Source organism: Heterocephalus glaber, unplaced genomic scaffold (genome assembly GCF_053883595.1).
Source record: "Heterocephalus glaber isolate CG9 unplaced genomic scaffold, H.glaber_assembly_v1.0 deba00001550, whole genome shotgun sequence".
Classification (NCBI taxonomy): domain Eukaryota; kingdom Metazoa; phylum Chordata; class Mammalia; order Rodentia; family Bathyergidae; genus Heterocephalus; species Heterocephalus glaber.
This window is the reverse complement of record NW_028258343.1, coordinates 2,003,509-2,016,220: the sequence shown is the minus strand read 5'-3', so window position 1 is coordinate 2,016,220 and position 12,712 is coordinate 2,003,509. Positions and strand designations below refer to the sequence as shown.

At 36.4% G+C, this 12,712-nt stretch overlaps 1 long non-coding RNA gene and 1 pseudogene across 2 annotated transcripts in view; both read right to left on the bottom strand.

Annotated features, from left to right (window-relative positions):
- Positions 1 to 12,712, bottom strand: part of LOC110347046 (uncharacterized) — a 313,267-nt gene that overhangs the window by 68,666 nt on the left and 231,889 nt on the right. The gene's annotated exons all lie outside the window — the stretch shown is intronic.
- On the bottom strand, positions 900 to 1,348 carry LOC110347048 (cytochrome c oxidase subunit 6C pseudogene; annotated as a pseudogene).

Below are 12,712 nucleotides of genomic sequence, written 5' to 3'. Positions count from 1 at the left end.
CAAAATCACATGACTTCTAATCTTGCTAACCAATAATTTTAAACATTTACAATAATATTTAAATATTCAAGAAAAGAAAAATATTTACTTATGTTTTAGAACTAATAGCATGTAGTAAAGGGCAATGTAAAGTATCATAAAGATTTCTTTTTTCCATAATATGCCTTTTATTTATTTTTTGCATAAAACTTTTTTTTTTTTTTTTGGTACTGGGGATTGAACTCGGGTCCTTGCGCTTGCACAGCAGTCAGCGAAACCACTGATCTAAATCCCCGGCCCCTGCATAAAACATTTTAATTATTATCAAAAAATCTGACATTTAGAATTATTTCGAACAATTTCTTCCTATTTCATAAAATCTATTATACAGTTTGGTCTTTATTTACACTTTCAGTTTCTCTCACCAGAGAAACAATACAATATTTACATATGTGTCCAATTTATTTCACTTAAGAGTATGGTCTCAAGGTGCATCTATTTACCTAGAAATGTCTCAAGTTTATATTTCTTTATGGCTGAGTAGTACTCCATTATATATAAAAAAATCACATCTTTTTTTATCCATCATCATTTGATGGGCATTTGGGATGTTTCCAAGTTTTAGCTATTACAGACTGTGCTGTTATAAACATGGGTGCACATATTTTGCTGTAGAATTATGTTTTTAATTCTTTTGGGAAGATACCCAGAAGGGGAATAGCTGGGTCAAATGAGACCACTAATCCTAGTTTTTTGAGGAATCTGCACACTGATTTCCACAGTGGTCACACCAGTCTCCACCAACAGTGGAGAAGGGTTCCTTCTTTCCCACAGCCCTGCCAGCATATGTTGTTGGTTGATTTCTTGAAAATAACCATTCTTTTAATTTGCATTGTTTTAATTTGTATCTCTCTCTCTTTCTCTCTCTTTTTTTTTTTACTGTCCACACTGGTGTTTATTTGTCTTGAGAACTATTCTTTAGTCAATATTTTGATGTTTCACAGTTCAGGAACACTGATCAGTGACAAGTGTCTATGGAACTCTATCCAAAGAAACCTTTTTATTCCTGTAACACTTTGCACTCTGAAAGATACCAGCCTTCCTCATTTCTTCAAAATCTTTCATGGAATCATAATTTCTGTAGAAATCTGCATACGCTTTCTTTCTTGGTTCAGCCACACCAAACTTATAGAGAACTGCAACTCCCAGGGAGACAATGAATGCTCCAACAATATGGATCCGCAGACAACTGGCCAGAAGACCTCGCATCTGTGGTTTCATCAAAGCACTGGAACTCGTGGTAGTTACTGTCCTCAACACCAGCATCCTTCCCTGCTGACAGAGAAAAGTGCTGTCTAATTTGTATCTCTTGAATAACCAGTGATGTTGAACATTTTTTCATATATTTATTTGCTGTTTGTACTTCATCTGAGAAGTGTGTATTCATCGCAGATGCCCATTTTTGGATTGAGGCTTTAAATTTGGGGGGGGGGTCTGACTTTTTTCAATTCTTTATATATTGTAGGTATTATTAGTCCTTTGTCCCGGGAACCACTGGCTAAAATTTGCTCCCACTCTGTGGGTTGTCTTTTCATTCTGCTGTTGATTTCCTTTGTTGGGCAAAAGCTTTTTAATAAGATGAGATCCCAGTTGTTGATTCTTTGTAGTATTTCCTGTGCAATTAGGGTTTTGTTAATGAAGTCTTTTCCTACATCTATGTCCTCAAGAGTTCTACCTATTTTCTCTTTCAGCAGAAGAGTTTCTATTTTCATATTTAAATCTTTGATCCATTTTGATTTTAGTTTAGTACATGGTGAGAGACAGGAGTCTAGTTTTAGTTCAGCTTGTGGAAAGCCAGTTTTTCCAGCACCGTTTATTAAAGAGGCTATCTTTCTTCCAGTGAATGTGTTTGGCCCCTTTGTCAAAGATAAGGTGGCTGAGTGTCTTTAGTGCTGTTTCTGTGTCTTCTAATCTGTTCCATTCATCCTCAGGTCTGGTTTTTTTTTTGCCAGTACCATGCTGTTTTTATCACAGTAGCTCTGTAGCATAATTTCAAGTCAGGAATTGTGATGCCCCTTGCCTTGCCTTTGTGGCCCCAAATTGCCTTTGCAATTCTAGGTCATTTCAGTTTCCAAATGAATTTTAGGATTGTTTTCCTAGTTCTGTGAGGTATGCTAATGGTATTTTGATTGGGATTGCATTAAATCTATGTAACAATTTTGGCAATATGGCCATTTTCACTATGTTGGTTCTCTCTATCTAGGAACAAGGGATATCTTCCCATTTTCTTTTTGTTTGTTTGTTTTGTGCCAGAGATAGAACTCAGGACCTTGTGCTTGCAAAGTAGGTGCCAGAACCACTGAGCTAAATCCCTAGCTCCATTTTCTGATATCCTCTTTGATTTCCTTTTCCAGGGTACTGTAATTTTCAATGTAAGATCTTTTACTTCCTTTGTTAGATTGATTCCTAAGTATTTCATTTTTTTAGATGGCATTGTGAAAGGTGTTGTTTCCCTAATTTCTTTCTCAGTGAGTTTGTTATTTGTGTACAGGAATGCTACTCATTTTTGATTGTTGACTTTGTACTCAGCTTTGCTACTGAATTTGGTTATTAACTCTAGGAATCTTTTGGTGGAGTTTTTGGGGTCTTCTATGTAGAGTATCATGTCATCTACAAATAATGATAATTTAATTTCTTCTTTTCCTATCATCATTTCTTTTATTTCTTTCTCTAGTCTAATTGCTCTGGCTAATGTTTCCAAAACTATATTCAATAGGAATGATGATAGTGGACATCCTTGTCTTGTTCCTGATTTTAGAGTAAAAGCTTTCAGTTTTTGACCATTTTGTATCATGTTGGCTGTTGGTTTGTCATACTTGGCTTTTATCAGATTGAGATTAAAGACCATCTATTCCAGTTTTCAGTAGAGTTTTTATCATGAATTGGTGTTGGTCTTTGTCAAATGCTTTTTCTGCATCTATTGAGATGATTATGTGATTTTTGCCTTGGTGCTGTTGATATGGTGTATTACATTTATTGATTTGCATATGATGAACCATTCCTGCATCCCTGGGATGAATCTTACTTGGTCACTGTGTAATCTTCTTGATGATTTGCTGCATTCTGTTTGCCAGTATCTTATTGAGGATTTCCACATCTATGTTCTTTAGGTAAGTTGGCCTGGAGTTCTCTTTTTTGGTTGGGTCCTTCTCTGGTTTTGGTATCAGGGTAATACCATTGGTTCTTCAGGAGGGTGTTATTTAACACCCATATGTACATGGAGCTTTGTGGTTTCTTTTGCCATTGATTACCAATTTCATTGCACTATGATCTGATAATATGCATGGTTTAATTTCAATTCCTTTGCATGTTCTATGGGCTAGTATGTGGTCTATTTAGGAAAACATCCCATGTACAGGCGAGAAGAATGTGTATTCTGATGTTGTGGGGGTGCAACACTCTGTAGACATCTACTAAGTCCATTTATTCATAGGTTTGGTTCAGTTCTGATATTTCTTTGTTGATTTTTTTGTCTAATTGATCTGTCTATTTGTGACAGTGAGGTATTGAACTCCCTCATTACAATTATATTAGTGTTCATTAGATTTTTCGGGTCCATTAATATTTGTTTTATATAGTTACATGCATTTGTATTTGGTCCATATATATTTATGATTTTTATCTCTTCTTCTTCTTGGGACTTTTCCTTAACAAGTATGTAGTGACCTTCTTTGTCTCTTTTGATCAGTCTTGGCTTGAAGTTCACATTGTCTGCAAATACAATAGCTACCCCTGCTTTTTTCTGCATTCCTATCACATGAAGTATTGTTTTCTATCCTTTGAAAACAAGGATATGAATTTCTTTCAGTCTATGAATTTCTTTTTGAGTTAAATGTGTTTCTTCTATGTAGCATATTGTTGGATCTTGTTTCTTGATCCATTCTGAGAGTCTGTTTCTTTTGACTGATCAATTGAGACCATTTGCATTGATGGTTATAACTGAGATATATTGGCCTATTTTTGTCATATTATTTTTCTGCTGTTGGTTCACAGATATCTTCTGGAAATATGTGGTTCTTGGTCTTTGAGTCTGTCCCAAGATCGTACCTGCCCAATTTATTAAGGATGAAAAGTTGCTATCTATTTGGCTCAACATCTAGTCCTTTGGTACTGGACTATGGTTATAGTTATGACCCCAGACAATCACAGTGTTTTTATATAAGGGAGAATAACTGATTACAACAGGTGTGCCATCCTGGCTAAAGTAGTACAATTAGCAATAACAATAGCATCAAGCAAGAAACTGACAAACTGTGGTAACTATTAATTTGCTACCTTAAGCCATAGAAGCAAGATCTACAATTATATAACAAAATCCAACATAAACCAAGAACGTATATGCAATGAGTTTCCCCTTAGTGGAGACATTTCACACTATGGGGGGGGGGGATTTAAGAGGGATAAGGGGCAAAACAGAGAAATAAATGAAGGGAACTGTGGTAGAGGCAAGGGTGGAAGACAAAGGATGATCATCCAAACTTTGGGAAAGTGGAGAAGGCAGGAGACAAAGAATGAAGATAAAGCAAAAGAATATCTAAGTGAAACAGAAAGACAAGACACATTGTTCACTCACATAAAAATATCATAAAATCAAGAGAGATATAGTTGAGGAAAGAGGGAAAGAGTACTAGTAGAAGAAAAAATAAAGGTAAAAACCTAAACAACCTAAAAAAAACCAAACCAACTAGACACAAAAAGGAAAATGAAACAAAGAAAAAAAATAATAAATTTTCTCTGGTGTCCACAGTTCTTTGGTAGTGTCCAAGGCAGGTAGTGTCCCAAAACTGTGCTGTGTAACCCCACAAAGTCTGCAGTAGGGTTAGTGCTGGGTAAGGGGCTGATCTTGGCCTCCAGATGTGGGGGCTGTGGCCAGTCTTCAGCCAGCACCTTTCTTGATGTCTTTTGATGGTCTGCCCATGTCTCTTGACTGTAATTGTCTCTATGTTGTTCTCCCAGTTGCTGTGGTGCCTTGAGGCAGGGACTGCCCAGGGGTGCTCCCAGGCTCATGTACAGTTGGTTCCTCCTGATCTTTGCACAAGTCACAAGCTTCTCTGTTCCACCTCCAATGGCACATCTCTATCCAGTCATGCTGCTTGTCGTGGGGGAGGGGGGTTGGTGCTGTTGCTGCTGCAGATACAGCCCAAGGCTGCTCAGTTCACCTTCAATTTCTTTTTTTAATTTTATTGGTACATTTTAGGTATACAATATAATGACATTCATCATTGGAAATTTGCACCTTTACAGAATCTCTTTTGGGTCTTATTTTTTCCCCATTCTCTTACCTTCCCTTCAGCCCCACCATCCCTCCCTATTTACAAAGACTTTGTTTTTATTTTTTCATTTTCTCATATTAATTCCATTCCCTTCTTTCCTTTCCCCTACCCTTCCCACTTCCCCTTCCCCTATGCCCCTTTTCTTCCTATTTCACATTATCTATTATAACTTTTAGTCCTTATTTATACTTTTAGTTTCTCACACTAGAGAAACTGTTCAGTATTTACACGCATGTCCTATTTATTTCACTTAAAGAGTATTGCCTCAATGTGCATCCATTTAGCTATAAATGTCTCTAATTTCTCACTTTTCATGGTTGAGTAGTACTCCATTTTATAACAAAAAACACATTTTCTTTATCCAGTCTCCAGTTGATGGGCAATTGGCTGCTTCCAAGTTTTAGCTATTACAAATTGTGCTACTATGATATCACTGTGGTATGATTCTTTTAATTCTTTGGGGAAGATACCCAGCAGGGGAATAGCTGGGTCAAATGGGACCTGTAGTCCTAGTTCTTTGAGATATCTCCATACTGATTTCCACAGTGGTTGCACCAGTCGACACTCCCACCACCAGTGGAGCAGGGTTCCTCTTTCCCCACAGCCCCGCCAAGCATTTGTTATTGGTTGATTTCATGATAGCAGCCATTCTTTCTGGAGTGAGGTAGAATCTCAGTGCTGTTTTCGTTTGCATCTCTCAAATGGCCAGTGATGTTGAACCTTTTTTCATATGTTTATTTGCTATTTCTACTTCTTTGAGAAATGTCTGTTCATTTGAGATGCCCATTTTCAGATTGGGTCTTTAAAATTAGGAGGTCTAATTTTTTTAAGTTCTTTATAGAATTCTAGAGAGTAGACCTTTGTCTGAGGAAGAGCAGGTGAAAATTTTTTCCCACATTGTGGGTTGTCTCTTCACACTGTTACTGGTTTCTCTCACTGTGTGAGGCTTTTTAATAAGAAGAGATCCCACATGCTGATTGTTTGTGCTAGTTCACGAGCAACTGAGGTTTTATTCATAAAATCTTTTCATACACCATTGTCTTCAAGAGTTCTACCTAACTTCTGTTTCAGCCAGTTTAGTGTTTCTGTTTTAATATTTAGATCTTTAATCTATTTTGATTTTAGTTTAGTGCATGGTGAGAGATAAAGGTCTAGTTTTAATCCTTGGCAAGTTGAAGCCCAATTTTTCTAGCATCGTTTATTAAAGAGGCTACCTTTCCTCAAGTGAGGATGTTTGGCTCCTTTGTTGAAGATGCGGTGGCTGAGTGTGTCTGGAGTTGTTTCTGCATCTTCTAGGGGGTCCTCAGGTCCATTTCTTTGCCGGTAACATGCTATTTTTTAAAACAGTAGCTTTGTAGTATACTTTCAGGTTGGGGATTGTGATAGCCCCTGCTACATCTCTTTTGCCTAGAATTCCGTCTGCTGTTCTAGGTCTCTTCATGTTCCAAATGAATTTTGGATTGTTTTCTCAAGGTCCATGTAGTATGCTGCTAGAATTTCAATTGGGATTGCATTGAATCAATATAGCAGTTTTGGAAGTATGGCCATTTTCAATATGTTGATTCTTCCTACCCAGGAGCAAGGGATGTCTTTCCATTTTCTGATATCATTTTCAATTTCTCTTTTCAGAGTGCTATAGTTTTCAGAGAAGAGGTCTTTCATATTTTTGTTAGGTTGATTCCTCCGTATTTCAGTTTTTCAGATGCTATTGTGAAAGGAATTGTTTGCCCTATTTCTCTCACAGTGAGTCTGTTGTTCCTGTAGAGGAAAGGTATTGATTTTTATGTGTTGACCTTGTATCCAGCTACTTTACTGAATTTGGTTATTAAGTATAGAAGACATTTAGTGGAGTTCTTGGGGTCTTCTATATAGAGTATCATGTCATCTGCAAATAATGACACTTTGACTTCTTCATTTCCTATCTTTATTCCTTTTATTTTTTTCTCTTGTCTAATTGCTGTGGCTAATGTTTCCAAAACTGTATTGAACAGGAGTGGTGATAGTGGACATCCTCGTCTTGTTCCTGATTTTATTGTGAAGCATTTCAGTTTTTGACCATTGAGTATGATTTTGGCTATTGGTTTTTCATGTTGGGTTTCTGGAATCTTAACTATTATAGGCCTATGTATAGATTTTTTTTTGATCAAGGCTATTTGGAGTCCTATATGCCTCACTTATCTGTATGTCAAGTTCTTTTCCCCTGCTTGGGAAGTTTTCTGCTATCACTTCTGTCAACAGTTTTTTTATGTTATCTGCACTCTCTCCTGTTTCTTCATTGACTCTGATCAGTCTCATGTTATTCTTCTTTGCATCATTTAGTAGCTGCTGGATTGATTTCTCATGGTCTCTTACAATTTTAAAGAAATTTTTCTTTTCCTGGACACTAATTGCAATCTTATCTTCTGTATCTGAAATTCTGTCTTCACATTGGCTCATTCTGCTGTGTAAACTTTCCATGGTGTTTTTAATATACTGGAAATTTGTTTGCATCTGTTTTATGGATTCCATTTGTTTCCTACATATGGATTTTATCATGTTCTTCAGCTTCTCTACATTTTTATCTGTGTCCAGTCTAGATTTATTAATCATGTTTTACACTATGTGCACAATCTCTGCTGTTATCTAAGAAATTATTTCTGATTTCATTTTTTCCAGATCCTCTTTTGTTGCCAGTTCAGCTAGTCCAGGTGATTGAATATCAGATTGTTCCATCTTGTTTCCCTTTGATGTTGCTTTAGGTGATCTGGAAGTCTGGTTTTGAGACTTGTTTATGTGTCTTCTCATTCCAAGAGGGGGTGGTGTGTGCTGCTGGCACCTACACAGCTCACCTCCTCTGTGCTGGGGGCGGGGGGCGGGCTGTGCTCCTCGGTGCTTGGGGCAGTAGTATGGCGGCCCAGAAGGCTCAGCTGCTCGGCACTTGAGGGGCTCTGCTCCTTGGCCTCCCCTTCAATTTCTTCTGGAGCAGGTTGAGTTCTGACCTCCCAAAGCTGTTTAAGTCCTGTACATCTGAGTATTTCACTCAAGCCACTGGTCAACATTCACTGCTTTCAACAACTCTGCTGCACTATGGACCCAAAGTTTGTTGTTGCTAGGGTTTCTAGTTAGCTGCTAAGGTGCAGGATAGAGAAAAGAAAAACAAAAGCCTGGTGGCCTGTCCATCGAGGGGCAGTTTCCTGGTCACTTGCCCCTGTATGCGCCCTTGAAATTTGCTGCCAGGTTGTAGCATACTCTGTGGAGGAAGGCAAAAGAGGCAAAAGGCCTTATATCCCAAATTTATCTCATGTAGCTTAAGTTAGCCACGTTTTTGCAGTCCATCAGTTTCTTGGAGACCTCCCAGTATGGCAATTTTTGCTCGCTGCACCAGTGGCAGTGCCACTGGCAGACCTGTGAACTGGTAAACTGTTTTATGAAGTCCTGTGCTTATGTTTTGTTTAATCTACAAGTCTCTTATTTCAAATTGATTTTGGCATCAGGATGTATGTCCCTCCCTTTCTTCTAATTACCTGCTTTTAGTTGATTTTTTTCTGAGTAACTCCAATGTGGCTCCCCCTCTATAAAGCCTTGTTGAATCTCCTATAGATATGTCTAATACTGTGATGGAAATGTGCCTGTTAGAGGCATTCAGTGCTTCAGTGAAATATATATTATGGGAGCTTACATAATATGAGATATACATTGCACATAATATTTATATTATATATAACAATATAATGTTAAATACATACATATATTATCACACACACTCTCAGAATATAAATGGAGAACCAAACTGTGTACAGCTGTTTATTAAAACTCAAAAGTAGGAAAGATAATTAATTATAGGCTGAGATTTTTCAACTCCCCAAACTAACCACATCTTTCCTTTCAAACCTCTTCTCCTTCCCCATGTCCTCTCTCTATAGGGACACCTTCTTTACTGATCAGTCTGTAAAATGTGAGGCATCTTCTATTTCTACTTCCTGTTTGTTTCCATAACAAACATTTGTCAAATCTTTTTGCTCCTATTTCTTAGGAAATTTCTCTAGCAAAAGGTTCCCAGCTCATATTTTCACTAGCTTAGTTCAGACACTCATTGCCTTTTTGTTCCCTGGACAATCTTAAATGATTTTCCTCCCTCTATCCTGCCCTCTCCAAGTGAATCTTATTCTTTTCTTTTTCCAAAATTCACTTTTTATTAGTACATTTTGCAGTACAAAATGATTACATTCTTTGTGGGGAGCTGGTACATGTACATAACACATCTCATTTTTTTCTTCATTTCTTCCCTTCCCCTCCACCCTTTATCCCTCCATCTCTCGGTCCCCTTCCCATTTATAGAAGATTTATCTCCCTATTTCCTATTATTTCTCTTTTGTTTTCCTCTTTTTTATATTTTGGGTTACTCATATGAGAGAAACCATGTTATATTTAAACTTGTATGTCTGATTTATTTTACTTAAAATTATGGTTTCAAGGTCCATCCATTTTCCTACAAATGACTCAAGTTTATCTTTATGGCAGAGTACACTACATTGTGTGTAAATACATTTTCTCTATGCATTCATCTGTTGATGGGCATATAAGGTTGCTTCCAAGACTTAGCTCTTATGGGCTATTCTACTGTAAACATGTATATGCATGCGTCGCTGTAATATGATGTCTTTAACTCTTTCAGAAAGATACACAGAATGGACTGGGGATGTAGCTCAGCAGGCACAGCACCTGTCTTGTCTGGCAAGTGTGAGGTCCTGAGTTCAATCCCCCATACAAAAAAAAAAAAAGTCAAAATTCAAAAGAAAGATACACAGGAGAACAATAGCTGATTATGTAATTTATATCCTTAAAATCTTCTACATAGGTTGAGAGTGTATATAGAATGAACCCAAGCCTCTCCAGTTTTGAAAATGAACCCAAGCTCCCCACAGTCTTGCTCCAGGATGTGTTTCTAAATTTATCTCTTAGTAAATCCTGCCTTGTGCCTATACCCTCAACATCAACCATATATGACATCTACCTCATTTTTTCCCCCATACTCCCATTTTCCAAGCCTCTCCTTATACTGTCCTGTTGCAATGCACATTCCCATGTCTCTACCTGCTTAGAACTACTTTTCAAATTACAAACAGCTTCTCAGATTGCAATGAGTATGAGATCTTTGAATGGTTATAAGATTTCATTTTTCTTACTGACAAAAGAAAGGAATAACAGCCCTGTTTACATCACAGAGTTTAGAGGAGATCAGGTACACAATAAAGTCAACTTTAAGTTGTGAACTGTGTTACAAATGCAGATTTTATAATTTCTCCGATATTGAGTAGAAAACAAAATAGCCAAAACTAAGAAAAAATATAGAAATTGGTATGAGAACATTAGCTATTTGATTAAGGCAATTCAAAGCCATATGTGCCATGCTAAGGGTTTCATAGGTTAATAAAATTCATTGAATTGAAAATTAAGTCAGCTATGGCTAAATACACATTTAATACAAATGGTTCTAGGTCCTATATTGTGACAAATGAGTTAATTTGTAAAGAAAACATAATTTGAGGCCCAGTTACTTCAAATCAAAAAATGCTATAAACTATAAATGATCTTTTAGCACATGGAACAATAGAAAAGTTGGAAACAATAATTACAAAAGGTCACAAGTATACACCTGCCTAACAAGCACTATCCTTGAGACATGAATGTTGACATGAAATATGAATGTTCAGAATTGCTGTTTTCAGACGGCACCATATCCATAATCTGAATAAGATCTCCTAAGCCTCCTTCAGCATTGACTGAGTTATAATGACCTATAAATTTGGGGCCATGAGTACATTTGCAGTACTTGTGTGATAGTAATTTGATGCTATTAATGTAGTATAGGTCATGTTAAAGATTAGTGTCATTTGAGGATAGTCATTCTGAATGGGATAAGATGGAATCTCGGGGTTGTTGATTTGCATTTCCCTAGTGGCTAAAGATGAGGAACATTTTTTTCATGTACATATTGACCATTTGCACTTCTTTTCATAAGTGTCTATTTAGTTCATTTGCCCATTTTTTTATTAGGTCATTTGTTTTTAGAAGTTTAATTTTTTTGAGTTTTTATATATTCTAGATATTAGTCCTCTATCTAAAGAGCAGCTGATAACATTTTTCCCATTCTGTAGCTTATGTCTTCACTCTATTGTTTCCCTTTACTGTACAGACATTTTCAATTTGATGTATACCATTTGTTGATTCCTTATATTATTTCATGTGCTGTTGGAGTGCTGTTTAAAAAGTCCTTGTCTATGCCTATGAATTCAAGTGTTTCCCTATATTATCTTTCAGCAGTTTCAAATTTTCCATTTTTATATCTAGGTCTTTGATCCACTTTCATCTGTTTTTAGTACAGGGTAAGATACATAGGATTAGTTTCACTAAAAATAACAAATGTTAGTGACGATATGAAGGGTGAGAGGAAGATTTCTACACTGTTGGTGGGAATGTAAACTGGTACAACCACTATGGAAATCAGTATGGAAGTTCCTCAAAAAAGTCCATTTGACCCAGCTATATCTCTCCTGGATATTTCTAAAAGAGAGATTCCTAAAGACATCATAGTATAGTGATATGTGTATACCCATGTTTGTAGCAGCACAATTCATAATAGCTAAGTTCTGGAAACAAACTAGATGCTTACCAACAGATGAATGACTAAAGAAAATGTGGTATACAAACACAGTGGAATATTATTTAGCCATACAGAAGAATGAAATCATGTAATTTGCAGGAAAATTGATAGATTTTGAGACTATAATGTTAAGTGAAATAAGTCAGGAATAGAAAATGAAATATCACATTCTTCTTATATGAGACACCCAAAATATAAGTAAAAAGGTAATATGAAGGAGAGACAGTAGGAAATAAGGGGATAGACTTTTGGAAATGGGCAAAGGAATCAGAGAAAAGGGGAAGGAAGAGGATTTGGGGAATAAAGGGAATAAAAATGAGAAACATATAATTTATACAAGTACCAGTTCCCATAAACAAATGTAACTATTATGTATAGCAAACATAGACTAATAAAAGATCAGTGTGACTAAAACAAAAAAGTCATATAATTCTTATTGCAGTAATTGTAAAGTTGATCCTATCACTGGAAGAAGATAAAGAAGGAGCTACTGATTTTCTTAAGATAGTAAAATAATGACCCTAGCATCCTTTGTGTAAGTATTGAAGGGCTCTTTGATCTATTCAAGTGGAATAAAATAGGTCACTTTTTAAAAATTTATGTACAAATAAGAAAAGAAAGTGTATCTCTCTTGCTTTCCAAAGAGATAATCAGGGACATAGAGTAAAGCTGCTCCATGTTGATTTTGCTTCTTTTTTCTCTCACAAAAAGATTGATCTTCAAGTTGAAAAGGATAGAACAAAGGTGGCTAGAAAGG